Source organism: Octopus sinensis, linkage group LG4, assembly GCF_006345805.1.
Source record: "Octopus sinensis linkage group LG4, ASM634580v1, whole genome shotgun sequence".
In the NCBI taxonomy this organism is placed as follows: Eukaryota; Metazoa; Mollusca; class Cephalopoda; order Octopoda; family Octopodidae; genus Octopus; species Octopus sinensis.
This window is the reverse complement of record NC_043000.1, coordinates 25,942,849-25,959,808: the sequence shown is the minus strand read 5'-3', so window position 1 is coordinate 25,959,808 and position 16,960 is coordinate 25,942,849. Positions and strand designations below refer to the sequence as shown.

Sequence of the window (16,960 nt, the reverse complement as noted above, 5' to 3'; positions counted from 1 at the left end):
GCAAGAATGTGAAAAGAGCAAGACAAGATTAGGGGTGGAGAGTGAATAGAGCACAACATGGAAGCAGAGTCAATGGTAAATATCAGTTTGAGAGGGAGAGAGTGAAGTAAATAGGAGTGAGTTAGGGGGAGGTGATAAAGGACAGTAAAAAGTAGGGGAGATAAATAGTATCATTTACAGCAGCAGAATGAAGTGCACAGTAGTTAGAAGAGGGATGGAGGGATGGATGTTAAAAGCTGAGTTGTTGGGGAAACACTGACAGGACTTCATTAAATATGAGGTTGGTGAGTATAACGAACGTAGACAAATCAGTCACACCAGATTTTAGATTCTGAGGCTTCACCACTGAAACTTATTTGGACATAATTCCGAATTCTTCAAATCAGTCAAAGAACTTGTTGCTACCATTCTTGTGGTAATCTCAACCTTTGACAATTCAAAGAAACCAATGTCACGATGTGAAGAAATAAATAGTTTGGAAGTGATTGCGATTCAATAAATTCTAATTCATTTGCTTTTCGTCTGTCATTTAATTTTCTTTCGTCTTCAACTTGTTTTATTAACAAGGAGGACTGCAGTCCGCCAGATCAATAAAGTGTTCGGCTATGAATTAGATGATGAACACTTTAATCTGGTCACTGGCAGCTGTGATGTCGCAAATCAAGACACTTCCTATACAAAATCTGACAAACTTTTAACCATAAACAATACAGTTAACAACAGGGAGGGGGTAAAATCCACTGGAGAGGAGGAGGAGGTAGAGTTCGCAAGAGAGAAGGAGGAAGAATGAATTCAGCAGAGAGGAGGTAGTAGTTATGCAAGGGAGGGAGTGGTCATGAGAGTGAGAGGCAGAGTTATAATGAACAACAAAAGTAACTCTGTAAAACTGCATTTTATTAGTTTCTTGTGCAAGAATCAAATTTATCAGGTCAGGTGGTCACTTCAAAATTCTTTAACACTTTGTGCTTTTAGTAGCAACCACAATTAGACAGGATTTTGAACTCGTAATGGTGTGATTGGTAAGATAAAATCTGGAATCAAAAATAAACTGAGAGAAGTGCAGGCGTGGCTGTGTGGTAACAAGCTTGCTTCCCAATCACGTGGTTCCTGGTTCAAACCCACTGTGTGACACCATGTGCAAGTGTCTTCCACTATAGCCTCAAGCCAAACAAAACCTCGTGAGTGGGTTTGGTAGAAGGAAACTGAAAGAAGCCTCTTGTGTGTGTGTGTGTCTGTCCCCTACCACCACTTGATAACTGGTGTTGGTGTGTTTACATCCCTGTAACTTAGCAGTTCAGTAAAAGAGACCAATAGAACCAGTACCAGGCTTTAAAAAAAAAAAAATGTACTAGGGTTAATTCATTTGACCAAAAGACGAAAAGTTAAAAGCAATGCTCCAGCATGGCCAGAGTCTAAAAACAAAAACAAGTGTGATATAAACGATAAAAAGATAAACATCAACAATAATAAATAAAATAATAAAAAAAAGGGGGAGAATTCATAAAATGACAAATAACTGAAATGAAATGAAATGTGTGGAGTACAAAATGTAAACATCTCGGGGCTCTTGCACCTAAATGGAGACCAGAAGATGAAGGAGTTGTTTGAATTCTGTACTATTGGCTTAAATAATCAAGGATACTGATGCAACCAACCATTTGACCTCTTCAAAAAGAGACGAAACAAACAGTGATAAATTATTATCAATAAATATTTTAGTAGATTAAAAAGCCATTAAGATAATTGTTTAATGGACTGCTTTTAATTACTCCAAGTCTGTTTTTAAATTATCATTTTTAAAAAGATGAATATTAAAGATATGCTTAGTATTTTATAGACTGGTAAAATTATTATTATTACTATTATTAAGGTGGCGAGCTGGCAGAAACGTTAGCATGCCAGGCGAAATGCTTAGCGGTATTTTGTCTGTCTTATATTCTGAGTTCAAAGTTTGCCGAGGTTGACTTTGCCTTTCATCCTTTCAGGGTTAATAAATTAAGTACCATTTGCACACTGGGGTAGATCTAATCGACTAGCTCCATCCCCCAGTAGAAAGGATTATTATCATCATTATGGCTGCAAGTTGGCAGAATCACTAGCAGGCCAGACAAAATACTTAGTGGCATTTTGATATCCTTACGTTCTGTGTTCAATGTCTTTACTCACAGAATGCAAACAAATTAATTCCAAACAAGTTGAATTAAAGAAGAAACAAACTTAAAAGACAAAATATAATATGGAAGTGAAATAAGTTTGAAATTCAAATGTTCTCAAAGTAAGGAGTGAAAGACAACTGCAAAGGTGGATAAACTTTTCTACTCAAGGCACAAGGCCCGAAATTTTGGAGGAGGGGGGCCAGTCAATTAGATCAACCCCAGTACACAACTGGAAGTTAATTTATCGACTCTGAAATGATGAAAGGCAAAGTCGACTATGGCAGAATTTGAACTCAGAGCGTAAAATCAGACGAAATACTGCTAAGCATTTGGTCCAGTGTGCAAACGATTCTGCCAACTCACTGCTTTACCAAAGGTGACTAAAGGACACAGGCTGGGCTGTGTAATTGAGAACCTTGTGTGCCAACAAACTGGTATTAAGTTCAATCCCACTGTGTGGTACTTTGAACAAGTCTCCTATTATAGTTCCAGGTTGACTATAAAGCCTTGTGAGTAGATCTGGTTGGTAGAAACCGTAAGAAGCTGGTCATGTGTGTGTGCCTTTGCCTAGACATCACACAGTCATTTTAAATAAGCATCACAACCACATAAGTGAGGATGTTCATTTCCAGTCTCCAGTGAAAATTAAGTCTAGCTATGGGAAAATACTGTGGAGCACATAGCTTAGTGCAGTGGTTCCCAAACTTTTACAGGCTGCCACCCCTTTGGCACCCAGGCCACATTACTAGCACCACCACTCTCTAACTTACCACCACAAACAAAGACCACTTCCTGAAGCAAATTCAAAGCAACTGCATTTCACAAATAAAACTTAAACCTAATTAACCGATTATTTTTGTTGTTTTTACATCAATTGCTACCCAATTACCACCCCACTTTTCTTCAATGCTCCCACTTTGGAAACCACTTGCTTAGTGGATAGGGTGTTGATTGGAAGATTGTAGTTTCAATTCCTGGACCAGGTGATGCAGTGTGTTCTTGAGCAAGACACTTCATTTCACGTTGCCCCAGTCCATTCAGCTGGCAAAAATGAGTAATCCTGTGACAGACCAGGGTGCCATCTAGTGAAGAATATATATCTGCCAGAGAAACCAAAAAACTGGCCCTATGCCCCTTGCAGAGTAATGGGGACTAACCATAAGGGAAAATATTACCCAGCTTGGAAACACATGAAAGACATCCAACACTACATCTTCTGTAAATTCCATCTGACCCATGCCAGCATGAAAAAATGGATGTTAAATGATGATGATGGGATTGGTGTGTCCTTTCCAAGTACATTCCAAGTACAACAAAAGTGGTATTGCTGTTCCCAAAAAAAGATTTGAAATTAGTCTAATGACTTGGACCACTTAATTAATCCCACTTAATTAATTAGTGGAGATTAATTACAGTAGAGATAATAATGTGGATTCCGTAGATTGGTAAAAGACGACACAGTGGTATTTCGTCTAATTGTTTGAATCATGTTGTTTTCGGTTTACTAACCTCTGTAGGGTTTGAACTTAAAAATGTTGGGGAACGTGACTAAATACTTCCGGACATTTAGTTCAGTGCTGCACTGTTTTCACTATTTCACCATTATTCATCCTCTCCTCTATCCAAGCGAATAATTAAGCCCCTATGTGGTCTCTTGATCTGTTAGAAATAGCAGTCAAACCGCCCTCTAATTGCACATAAGCAGCTTAACCCTTTGCCATATTTCTTTAGCAGCCATGCATCCTATATGATACAGATTCCCAGTTTTTGGCAACCAATAGAGTAATTTGGGACCTGTGAAAGGGAAGCCTTATATTGATTGGAATGTATGAAACAAGGGCTACCGTGTGGCACAACACTCAAAAGGAACCCACTTTGCCTCTCTGAGGCCCAATGCTCAAAAGGAACTCACCCACCTCACTTCCATGAGGCCTAACACTCAAAAGGAACTTACCTACCTCATTACCGTGAGGCTCAACATTCAATAGGAACTCAACCACTTTGCCTCTGTGAGGCCCAACGCTCGAAAGGAACTCAGTCACTTGGCCTCCACAAGGCCCAAAATTACTCAGAAATAAAGGCATGGATGACACAAACAAGTACCAACATATGGATTATAAGTTCTAATCACAGCATGTATTTGCCAGTGTCTATGCACCAAACAATTATATACTACATCAATCAAGTTGATTTATACAGCAGAAAGTTTTTTGATCAGATATCATTTTATTCTTTATTCACACAGCTCAATATATGAGTCGAGTAGCTCCAAGGATTTCAAACTTCCAATAATTGTTTTCACAAGGTGTTTTTTAAAAACTTTTCTTTTCATCTTGGAAAAGGTATAGCAGTATTTTCCATTTCCTCTTTATTGTACCGCCACTAATACCTGCACGTGAAATCATTACAACCATTCCAGGTAATTTTTACGGCTACGTTAATTTGCGCTCTAGCTGTTAACATTATAAGGAGATCAAAAATGGTGATGCTTAGAGATGGATTGAACTTGGCAACTTTTAAAGACACCTACTCTAAAGCATAGAGTAGGCTGGAACCGAAATGCATAAAGCTAAAAGAATGATTGGTTGATTGATGTGTACACAGTGATCAATGAATTCTGGCCGATCGTCTACAGACGAAGGGAAAGAGAAATTTGGGAAATGATTCCTACAAGAAATGAAGACGAAATGTAACACAGGTACACACACACGCTTACACACAACACACATACGCTCACTCACACAAACACACATACGCTCACATACTGTTACACTCACACGCCCTCACACACACATGTGCTCTCTTTGTCTCTCTCTGTTTCTCTTTCACTCACACACACATACATATGCACTCTTTCTCTCTCTCCCTCTCTCTCTCCTTCTCTCTTTCTCTCTCCTTCTGTCTTTCTCTCTCTCCTTCTGTCTTTCTCTCTCTCTCTCTCTCTCTCTCACTCACACACACACACACACACACACACACACACGCACACACACACATGCTGACATACCTTAAAATATTCAGAAACATCAAATGTGCTTAATAATTCGTAGTAGCAGAGGTCGAAATGGAGAGGGGGTGGGGGTGGGGAAGAGTGAAATTCAACAGCATTTCACATGGTCAATAATTCTCAAAAGGTAAAAATTGACACCTTTTGAGAGATATAAGATCAATAAAATTTACAGGCAACAAAAACAAAAAAAAAAAAAACAAGAAGGAAGAAATCAATATCATTAGATGAGAGACGAGTGATGGTATGATTGGTATGATGGTAGGTCTGATAGACTCTGGAGAGATTATGCAACACCAAATGTAATTGATATTCCTTTGTAAGAATCACATAAAATAACCATCATCTACCATTAACACAATGGTCTCTAATCTTTCCAACGCCTAACTTAATAACCAATCCATTTAGATGCATCTCGTGCACTTAACTCTCATTCTCCGGTGGCAGTCACCTACACTGGTATCACACCTATCAGATCTTGCGTTAAACATTTTATTTAATCTTTCTTCTCCATAGCTGCAGGCATCTGGGAACTCCTCCGCCTTAATAATATTAACCTCAAACAGCTGGAACTGGTCGTTAACTTTACTAACCTCATTCAGTTATCTCCATCCTGCAGTCACAGAATGAATGAATGAATAAATAAATAAATAAACGGTATGTTCCTGTGAAAAGCCGCAGCAGATAAGCTAATCTTTGTGGTGGGACATCCAACTGTAGTAGATGCAGTTGATATCTTCAGGAGAGAGCATCTCATTTCAAACAGCCGTCATGAGAATCGGTGGAATGGCTGAGTGTAACACCAGATATTATCAAAGAACAACATACGATGAATTAATAGCAGATACAGGGGAAATAATAGGAACATAATCAATAAGTTATTAGATTGCCTGCTAAGGAGTTTTTATCTTCAACTTAAGAAAAAAAATATAAGCAAGCAGATGTGGCAGTGTGGTAAAAAGCTTGGTTCCCAACCACATGGTTCTGGGTTCAGTCACACTGCGTGGCACCTTGGACAAGATTACCTGCTAAGGAATTTTTATCTTCAACTTAAGAAAAAAAGTATAAGCAAGCAGATGTGGCAGTGTGGTAAGAAGCTTGGTTCGCAACCGCAGGGTTCTGGGTTCAGTCACACTGCGTGGCACCTTGGACAAGTGAGTGTCTTCTACTATAGCCTCAGACCAACGAAAGCTTTGTGAGTGAATTTGGCAGACGGAAACTGAAAGAAGCCAGTCATGTGTGTGTGTGTGTGTGTGTGTCCCACCACCACTCATGTTCTTGTCCCCATAACTTAGCAGTTCAACAAAAAAGACCAAGAGAATAAGTACAAGGCTTTTAAAAACAGTAAGTATTATGGCCAATTCATTCAACTAGTAAGTTTTCAAGTGTTGCCCCAGTATGGCCACAGTCTAATGACTGAAACAAATAAAAGAAGCTCCTCAAAAGTATGGTCTCAAATTCAGTACCAATACATGACACCTTGGGCAAGTGTCTCCACTATAAGCTCCAGACTAGGCAAAGTCTAGTGAGCAGATTTCGTAGATGGAAACTGAAAGAAGCCTGTCATAAATGGTTATATATGTATGTGTGTTTGTAAAAAAGTAAAACATCATACAATCAGTGTTGCTCACTTCCAGTCTTCTGTGAAAAACATGGGTGGTCATGGGGTAATATTAGCTTGCTTGGAGACGGACGAGGGTTAGCAATAGGAAGGGCATCCAGCCCCACAGAAAATCTGATTCAACAAATTCTGTCTAATCCATGCAAGCAAGGAAAAGTAGAATGGTGAATGATGATGATGATGACAAATAATCGTAATAGATCTCAGCATTCTGTAAATAGAAAGATCTATCTAGCATCGTTGGAAATCTACAGAAGCTGGAATGAAGTAACTGTCCAAGGAATCCCTGTGGTTCAAAGATGGATAATGAAACATCTGAGATAGTCACCGAAAGATAACAAACAGCACGCATAGAGAAAAACATGCAATAAATAATAGCTACGATGGAAAATAATTTAAAACACAGGCAGAGCAGATACTGTGAGGAGATAACTGGCAACTACAGTCAATAAAAACCAACAACAGCGAAATTTATCTGAGAGGAAAATCTGAATAAAATGTCTAATTTTATATCTTTTTTTTTTATTTTTATTTTTTCTATATGAATATTAATTTAAATTAAATTTTCAATATTACTTTTAACCACCGCAGAAATTAATGGAAATAAATAAAATAAACAAAGCATAAACAAGGATAAAAATCAATAAAACAGCCCATCAATGTAGTTGATTAAATACGAAAATACTTGCTCAATCTCGTTATTATAATCATTCATCTTTGGTTAATCTACTGATTGTGTTAGTGAACGTTGCATGCAATAAGAGCAAAGCTGAAATCATAATCCAATAAAATGGACAATTGGCAATCGCAGATTTAACGAACTTTTAATGATGTTTGATTTTAAGTTTGATGCAAGAATACACTAATTCTTAAACTGCTTGAAAGCATCTTAATGTTAATCCACTCGGTGAAAGATTAATTTCATTTTGTTTTGGTTTTGATCAAGGAGGGGAGGATTGTTGTTTTTTTTTTTGTTTGTTTAGATTTTTTTGTTTTTGTTTTCAAGACACATGTAACATCTGATTGTATCAGAATGGAGTACAAGTAACCTATTAAAGAATCGCCGCCGTCATCGTCATTTGACATCCGCTTTTCCATGCTTGCATGTGTTGGACAGAGTTTATTAAGGCAGATTTTCTACAACCAGATGCCCCCTTTTGTTACCAACCCTCACTTATTTCCAAGCAAGGTAATATTCCCCCACCCCACTGGTTAGACATGTTTTTGCAGAAGATTGGAAATGAATGACACTGCTTGTATGACAGGGACACTCATTTACAACTATCACACTATGTCAAAACAAAGAAACACATACACACACTCATACATACATACATTGTGTATTGTGTATTGAGGGAGAATTTGAGAAATAGAGGAATTAGATGCAGTAAGAAAAGAGACAGGTTTGGTCATGTGATGTGGATGGATGAGGGCAGTTGCATGAAGAAGTACCAATTACTTAAAGCAGAGAAAACTTGTGGAAGAGGGAAACTCAGGAAGATATAGGATGAAGTTTTGAAGGCTGATCTCGAAAGGCTGAGTCTTATGAAGAGGAGAGAGGACAGAAATGCAGCACATTGCTGTACTTGAGAAAATCTGCCCACCACAACAGAATTAAGATTCTAAACTTAAGGTGCCATATACAAAACACTCAGTACACTCTGTGGAGTGGTTGACCTTGCCACTTCCTATCAAGCAGTTCAACCCATGCCAGCATGGACCATGGACATTAACTGGTGATGATGATGATGATATATATATATATATATATATATAGTTGATTTTCTATGTACGCTGGTGTCACACAAAAAGTACCTATGCTGGGAGGGGCCACATAAAAAGCACCCAGTACACTCTGCAAAGTGATTGGCACTAGGAAGGGCATCCAGCCAAAGAAACCTCTCCTAAACAGACGATTGAATCCTAATGCAGCTCTCCGACATGCCAGCTCCTATCAAGTCATCCAACCCATGCCAGCATGGAAACAGACATTAAATGATGATGAAGATATATATGGGCTTCTTTCAGTTTCTGTCTACCAAATCCACTCTCAAGACTTTGGTTGGCCAGGTAAAACACAGTGTGAATGAACCTGGGACCATGTGGTTGGAAAAGCAAACTTCTTAACCACATCATCATCATCATCATCGTTTAACGTCCGCTTTCCATGCAAGCATGGGTTGGACGAATGACTGAGGGCTGGTGAACCAGATGGCTGCACCAGGCTCCAGTCTGATCTAGCAGAGTTTCTACAGCTTGATGCCCTTCCTAATGCCAACCACTACTAATAAGAGTAAAATAGAAGAGGAGAAAAATGAAAAGAAAGAAAGTGACAAGAAGGGGATGGGGCAGTGTTCTGGAATGTGGAACCATATTCTGAATGAATGGAATGCAAATAACTTTACCGAATTTACTCAAGGAACATATCAAGGCCACATACTACCTAGAAGCTTCCAATCCCAAGTCAGACCAAGCTGAAGGAATTTTGATATTTCCATTGTAACACTGAAGTTCTTTAACAGCAACAACAACAATAATAAGGGAAAAGAAAGAAGGGGGGGGACTGAAAGAAGAAAAGGAAAGAGAAAAGAAACAAGAGGTGCAGGCATGGCTGTGGTAAGAAGCTTGCTTCTCAACCATATGCTTCCAGGTTCAGTCCCACTGCATAGCACCTTGGGCAAGTGTCTTTCTACTACAGCATCAGGTCAATCAAAGCCTTGTTGGTGGATTTGATAAACGGAAACTGAAAGAAGCCCATTGCACACATGTGTGTGTGTATGCTTATATGTACATTTATGTGTGTATCTTTCTGTCTGTTTGTCCTCCAACACTGCCCGACTACCAATGTTGGTGCGTTTTTGTCCCTATAACTTAGCAGTTCAGCACAAGAGACCAATAGAATAAGAAGCTGGCTTTAAAACAAAAAAAAGTACTAAGGTTGATTCCTTCAACTAAAAATCATTCAAGGTGGTGCCCCAACATGGCCAAAGTCTAATGACTGAAACAAGTAAAAGATAAAAGACAAAGAGAGAGAAAAAAGATGAGAAAAAAGTGGAGAAACAAATGAAGAAGAAAAATAAAAAAAAATAACAGGAATAAAATAGAACAAAAAAGGTGACAAAAGAATTGATTCTTGAGGAATTACAGAATTTTTTTGGTAAATTCATTTGAGATTGGAAAGCAAAATGAAATTTATTTCTGCTAAAAGTTGGACATGAAAAATAATAAAGTGAGAAAGCCAATAATGAAATTATTATCAAAAAGAAAGATAAAAAGAAACACTGAGAATACAGAATAAAGTAAACAAAATGAAATAAAATTAATAAACAAATCTTATTAGATGAAAAGATGAAAGAATATAACAAAAATTCGTTGAATGAAAAGACATTTAAGACTTTAATTATCAAAACATTTCTGATTATTAAATTAAAAACACAAAAAGAAACACACACACACACAAAGTCATCAATACACATAAACAATGATCTGTGAAAATTTGAAAGGGAAATTTTGGTTAAATCATATACAAAATCTAAATGACAACATCATGTGATCACTGATTTCATAGCTGGCAATGACAAATTCTTGATATCAAAGGTGACAATGTCACATGACAGCTGATATTATATAGTGACAATCTCACATGAACAGTAGATATCATAGATGGCAATCTCACATGAACAGTTGATATCATAAATGACAATCTCACATGAATAGTTGATATCATAAATGACAATCTCACATGAATAGTTGATATTATAGATGACAATGTCACAAGATAGTTGATATCATCAGTGACAATGTCACATAAACAATTGATCTCATAGATGACAATGTCACATGAACAGTTAATCTCATAGATGGCAATGTCACATGAACAGTTGATATCATTAAGTGATAATCTCACATGGTAGATGGTTTCAGAGCCAACAATGATCATGTGACAGTTCATTTCGTAAGATGACAATGATCACATGATAGTTGATTTTATATGTAACGAAACCATGGCCAATAGGGAGCTTTTACATAACTGCTTAACCTGCTAGATATAATAGCCAAATCTCATTCAAAATTATATTGTACAATTTAAAAAAAAACACTAAACATTATAGTCCTAGATACACTGTGACTGAATAGAAAAAAACTGATAAAATGCCCTTCGTCAATAATCCTGCTCAATCAGAGCTGACTGAGTATTTAACAACAATGGTCTTTTAGGATTAATGTTGCTGCAACTACAACAGCATTGGCCAAGTAAGTCCTGATTAAATCAGGACCATCTCCTGTGAATAATCAAAGAAAAATACATGATGCCCATCCTCCGTCAAACCATCCAACCCATGCCAGCATTGAAAGCGGACATTAAACGATGATGAGGATGATATTGTGTGTGTATGTATATACATATATATTAAAGTTATAAATAAGGGTATCTAAGAGATACCACCATTCGTAAACAACAGATGAGAGTTCTGCAATCACTTGCTGATCAACCTGCACAGGTGATTGGTTTACAGTGATCACATGATCATACTGTACAATTAGCTCATGCCCTCCATCAAATCAACATTGCCAGTGCAGGTGCATGGTGGGCCAAACATCAGATGCCAAACTGACTACAGAACAATATGAAGTGAAGTGCTTTGCTCAGAAACACAATGCACCACCTAGCCTTGCAATTGAAACCACAATCTTGCAATCACGAGTGCAGCAGCCTAACCACTAAGCCACAAACCTTTACTCTATTGCATAAGATCTAAATTACCATGGATTCCCTCCCTATTTATCATCAAATGGCTTTGATTGAACAGGTTGGGTGTGTCTATTGTCAACACCCACATGAGAGAGATTCTCTTCTCAGATTTCATAATAAACAGAGAGCCATTAATGACCACCTGTGCACACATGCAAGTCTATGACTGCTAATTGCTGAAGCAATTATTATTTTTTTTTTCGATAACTCCAGCCCCATCCCAAATTTCTAAACATTGGTAATTTTCTAATAATTATAGAAACCATGATTTTTTTTTTTTAAATTCAACTCATCTTAATTATTGCAGATTATCAAAGTTAATTCTCCTTTTCTCCATAAAACTAGTTCTATCTACCTACATATCAATCAATACTGTTTTTCTTTGATTTTCTTTTGCAACAAAACGAACAGCAATTTTTTGATGAAATATTTCAATCATCTGTAGAATTCCTAACATGTTTTGTAATAAATTAAATTTTCACTTTACAAAGTCAGGTTTCTGCATTCCATCCGATACAATTAAAACGGCAACATGTCACCGTTAGCTGCAACAACTACCATCTTCAGAAACAAATTAATCACTCGGAAAAACATACAGAATACACACGTACAAATAACAAAAATCTGGATTTTTCTTTTTTTGCTGTGTTTTCCCCCTAAAACTAAAAATGTGCGATTGGTTTAAAAATCAAATAACAGACAAAATCAAAGAACACTTTAATTTTGATAAGGAAAAAAACAACAAGCAAACAAAAAACATTACTAAAACATACGTTTTAAAATCTAAAACAAAACTAGACGTGTTTTATAGTTTCTTTACGTATGTTTTGCAAAATACTTGTTTTACAAATTCACTTATAAACTAAGTAGAGGTTGGGGGATAGGGGCGCTTTTCTTTCTTTTTTTTTTTTTATAAACAAATTGCATCAGCGTTTCAATCTTGACACTATGCCATCAAATCAATCGATCAATCAATATTTACTTATCACAAACAAGTGTGATTGTACTGCAGTTCAACTTTCAACAAACAAAAAAAAAAAAAACTTCACCTCCACTAACCTTGCACAACCACCATCCACCCCACCCCACCCCCGAATTCACTGCATCCCAAAAGGGTTTGATGTGCGGGGAAGGGGAAATACTGTGTACTTGCCTTTCCCCCGTTCCTAGTTTGAGACATGGACGAGAAAAAGAGGAAAACACAAGCCTAACGAGAAAATCATTAATGTGAATCAAAAGCACCATGTAGACTGTGTGTGGGGAGGGAGAGAGAGAGAGAGAGAGAGAGAGAGAGAGAAAAAGAGAGAGAGAGAAAAAGAGAGAGAGGGGGGTGTATTTGCTATATCATGTATGAGGAGGCATCCATAAGTCTTGTGCAATCACGGGTGATCTGTATATGTATTGGTCTAACCCTGAGTCGTAGCACCTGTTAGAGACTCAGCTATGGATTAAATACCATGTGAATCACTGCAAGTGAAGAATCACCAGTTCTCATTAAAATTTCTTTCTAGAATATAAACTCATATAATAAAATAAATAAATAAATACAAAAACTCTGAAGCGCAGTTGGTTTCAGGTTATCTTAACCCATTGTGCCACTGGTTTTATAGCTTACTGCACTGAAAAATTGCTTCAGTGTTGTGCAACACTATCTGCTCAAAACAAATTCATGCAACTTCTTGGATTCTTTGAATGTTTGTATGGGTTTGCTGAGTTTAGGAAACGGTCTTACTCAATCGCAAACTGACTTATACCAGAAACCCACATGTAAGCAGCATTGTCTGCATTTGAAAATGTGCATGCTGTCAGCTAACCATGTCTCGGTGTTGCATATTCTTCATGTAAACTTGTCTTCAGCAATCCTCAGCCTCTCCTCGTCTTTCTAAACCCTTGTCTACTTCCCTGATGAAGAATTTAGTAAAATAACTGCCGTTATTGAGTTGATGCTTGAAATATAAATTAACAGGAAATTTTGAAGAAATATTTTTAATTCAGATCACTTTAAACATTCATCATTATCATCATCATCATCATCATTTAATGTCCATTGTCTATGCTGGCATGGGTTGGACAGTTTGACCAGGGCTGGTGAGCTGAGGGGCTGCACCAAACTCCAGTATAATTTGGTATGGTTTCTACAGCTGGATACCCTTCCTAACACCAACCACTCCAAGAAAGCAACAGGTGCTTTTGTGCACTACCAGTATGGGTACCCGTTGCATGACACCAGTATCTGCCATATCTACGATTTCACTTGGCTTGATGGGTTTTCTACTCAAGCACAGCATATTGCCAAAGGTCTCGGTCATTTGTCATTGCACCCGTGAGGCCCAACACTCAAAAAAGGTATATACATATTGAAAAGGTATATACATAGTTACTCTTTATTTGTTTTTGTGTACAGTGGTTGGTAGTTAAAGTACTTCAGTACACATCAACAGATCATAAGTTCAAACCTTACTAACCAATGCAGGACCTTTTATGTGGTCACTCAACTTGTTCAAAACCTCCCACAAATCACAATACTGTCTTTAAAAAAAAAATAGTTATACACTGGATGATGTAGTCCTAGATACACTATCCTAAATAAAAGACTAGGTGGTCAAGGACAACTTTAATTATAGTTATCAAGAACAACTTTAATCAACAGAATTAACCTGAGGTTAAACAACTTCACTACTTCACAATGTCTTTTTTTTAATCAAAGGAGATAAATCTAAATAGTCTTCATTAATGTAGCTAAAAATAGAGAGAAATAACAAAATTTGTAACTGAGTCTATGGCACACAATGCTCTCTCTCTCTAATTCTGTTGCTCCTTTTTCTCTCATCCTATCTCCACTGCATCACTTTCTCCCATCCTGCCCTTATGTCTTTCATTTTGTTTTTCTATTCAGTCTACTTACCAACAACCAGTGTGTAGCAGCCCATCACTGCCTTATTACCATATTGTCCCTGATAATCTGTTTTTCCAATGTTTTATCCCTTTTGATGCCAACCCTGATTCTATGATACAAATTAAAATCATCCATCAAAATTTCATGTTAAAAACACCAATTTAAAAAATGACAGCTATTTCACTAAACATTTTATTATTTTCAAACAATTTGAAACAAAGAAAGCAATCTATTCCCACAGAAACATGATAATAAAAGGGTTAAAGAAATCTATTTCAAAAGCTTATGAATCTCCATCACGAACAAATACCTGTGCTCATCAAAGAAAGCCACCATTATTTGCTTCAGTTCACAATTCCTTAGTTCTATGACTCAGCTTCTCACCCGCACCTGTCATCCAGTAACATGGAGGAAGGATACAAAATGGGTCGGATTACTGAAATTTGGCAAAAACCATCAGGCAAGTTTCCCATGGAGGTGTCGGTGATGCTATTTGTAAGCACTTTTACGTTAGCTACATAGCTTATGGTTGCAATAGAAAGAGGGTGTCATGGAATTTGGCAAGGAATAGCACAGGGCAGATTAGAAAGTGTCACAGTGTATGGTTAGGCATGCCGCTAAACCTAAAATATTTCCAGAAAAAAAGGTGGATGTGGAGAGGTGTAATAAAAATATAAAATGGTACTTTTCCTACTTTCCTGTGGGTGGTCATGATTGTCAGATATGCAATGCAAACATTAGCAGATTAAAAACACTGATAGAAAAAGAATACAGTTTTGAAAGAAATAGAAAAAAAAAAGAACTAAAGAAATTTGAGGGTGCCATCAATCAAAAAAATGTTGAAAAATATTGGTATAAAAGTCTGAAGGTAAGAATTAATCATTTCTTTGACAAACATATTGTTATATCAAAAAAGAAAAACAAGAATAACATCGAAGCAGACAGTCAGATTTAATCTTTTAATATCCTTTCTTTTTAACACTGTGAAAGTATTTCAGCAACCTCTGTGCACTTGCTTTTCAAAGAAATTCCATTGTTGAAGAAATCAATAAATTCTGACAAATAAATAAAATGGAAGACATAATAGAGTGAAAGGAAGGTTTGGGTGTTGACCAGAAGATCAGGGGTTCAAGCTTTACTCAATCTCAATTGTTATACTCCCCTTCAGACAAAGTGCTACTTGCCTTGTCAAACAATGTTAGTATTACAGAAGAGAGGTGCAACCATTTGTAGTGAATGCTTGTTTGTAATTATTTAAAGATTAGGACTAAGAAAAAATACAACTAACCAAATCAATTAAGCACCAACCAAACCAACAACCAATGATTTATAGTCTGACACAGGTATAAGCTGTGTCTTTAGCAAAGTCTCTCGTTTCTGTAGATTATCAAGCTACAGATAGGTACCAGGCCAAGGCAATACAGCCGTATGTCTATAAACAACTCCACACTTTGATATATAACCACCAAATGTTTATTAGCTTACACTTCTGAACAAAAACTCTCAATGGCAAAGTCTACTAAACCATATATAGATACCGTGCAAGAGAGGTTAGGCCAACCAAAAGCCTTGTGAGTGGATTTAGTAGATGAAAACTGAAAGACACCCATTGTGTATATATATATATATGTGTGTGTGTATATATAAGTGTGTGTGTGTATATATGTGTGTGTGTGTGTGTATGTATATATTTAAGTATGTATGCATTCCTGTGTGCATGCATTTTTCTGTTTGTTTGTTCTTCACCTCCCACCCTAACCATCGCGCTTGACAACCGATACTGGTATGTCTACTGGGGTTGATTTCTTCAACTAAAACCCTTTAAGGTGGTGCTCCAGCATAGCTGCAGTCTAATGACTGAAACAAGGAAAATAATAAAAGTGTGTGTGTATATATAATATATATATATATAAAGGTGAGCTGGCAGAATCGTTAGCACGCTGAACAAAATCCTTAGTGGTATTTTACCCGTCACTACTTTGAGTTCAAATTCCACCGAAGTCAACTTTGCCTTTTGTCCTTTCAGAGTTGATAAATTAAGTACCAGTTACATACTGGGGTTGATCTAATTGATCTTCTTCACATAATAGTCACTGTCTAGCTACTTTGTCAGTTCACTTGCACTGCTTTAAATTCCAATTCTATCCTGACAATATTTCTAATAAAGTACCCAGTCCCAGTATTTAATACATTTTGGAAAATAATCGATAAATCCGCAGGATTTAGTATAACAACTATTATTTATTCATTATTTAGCTGATACTCGGCGCACAACTTAAAAGGTTCCTACATGAAATTATGATAGGAAGTTTTAATTTAAATATTAACATTTTAAAAGGAAAAGTCTCAGGTGGATTGTTGTTCAATGAATTAACTCACTCCTCTTCAATCACTAAAGATCATTAGCAACGATTCTTGTTTATGTTCAGTTATTATGTAACATCAAACAAATAGTTCATACAGCTCGTCTTCTGATCAAAGAAACCCTTTCCACTCTAGTGACAGTGTTATTAACACCTCTAATTAC

At 36.9% G+C, this 16,960-nt stretch overlaps 1 protein-coding gene across 4 annotated transcripts in view; it reads right to left on the bottom strand.

Moving 5' to 3' along the window:
- The window catches only part of LOC115210307, a 131,305-nt gene that overhangs the window by 81,599 nt on the left and 32,746 nt on the right, over window positions 1-16,960 (bottom strand). The window contains exon 2 of one of the 4 annotated variants that reach the window (XM_036501934.1): window positions 14,443-14,542. The exons of the other annotated variants lie outside the window; for them this stretch is intronic. The gene's annotated coding sequence lies outside the window, so the exon portion shown is untranslated. The remainder of the gene's footprint in view (window positions 1-14,442; window positions 14,543-16,960) is intronic. 4 annotated transcript variants of the gene reach the window in all.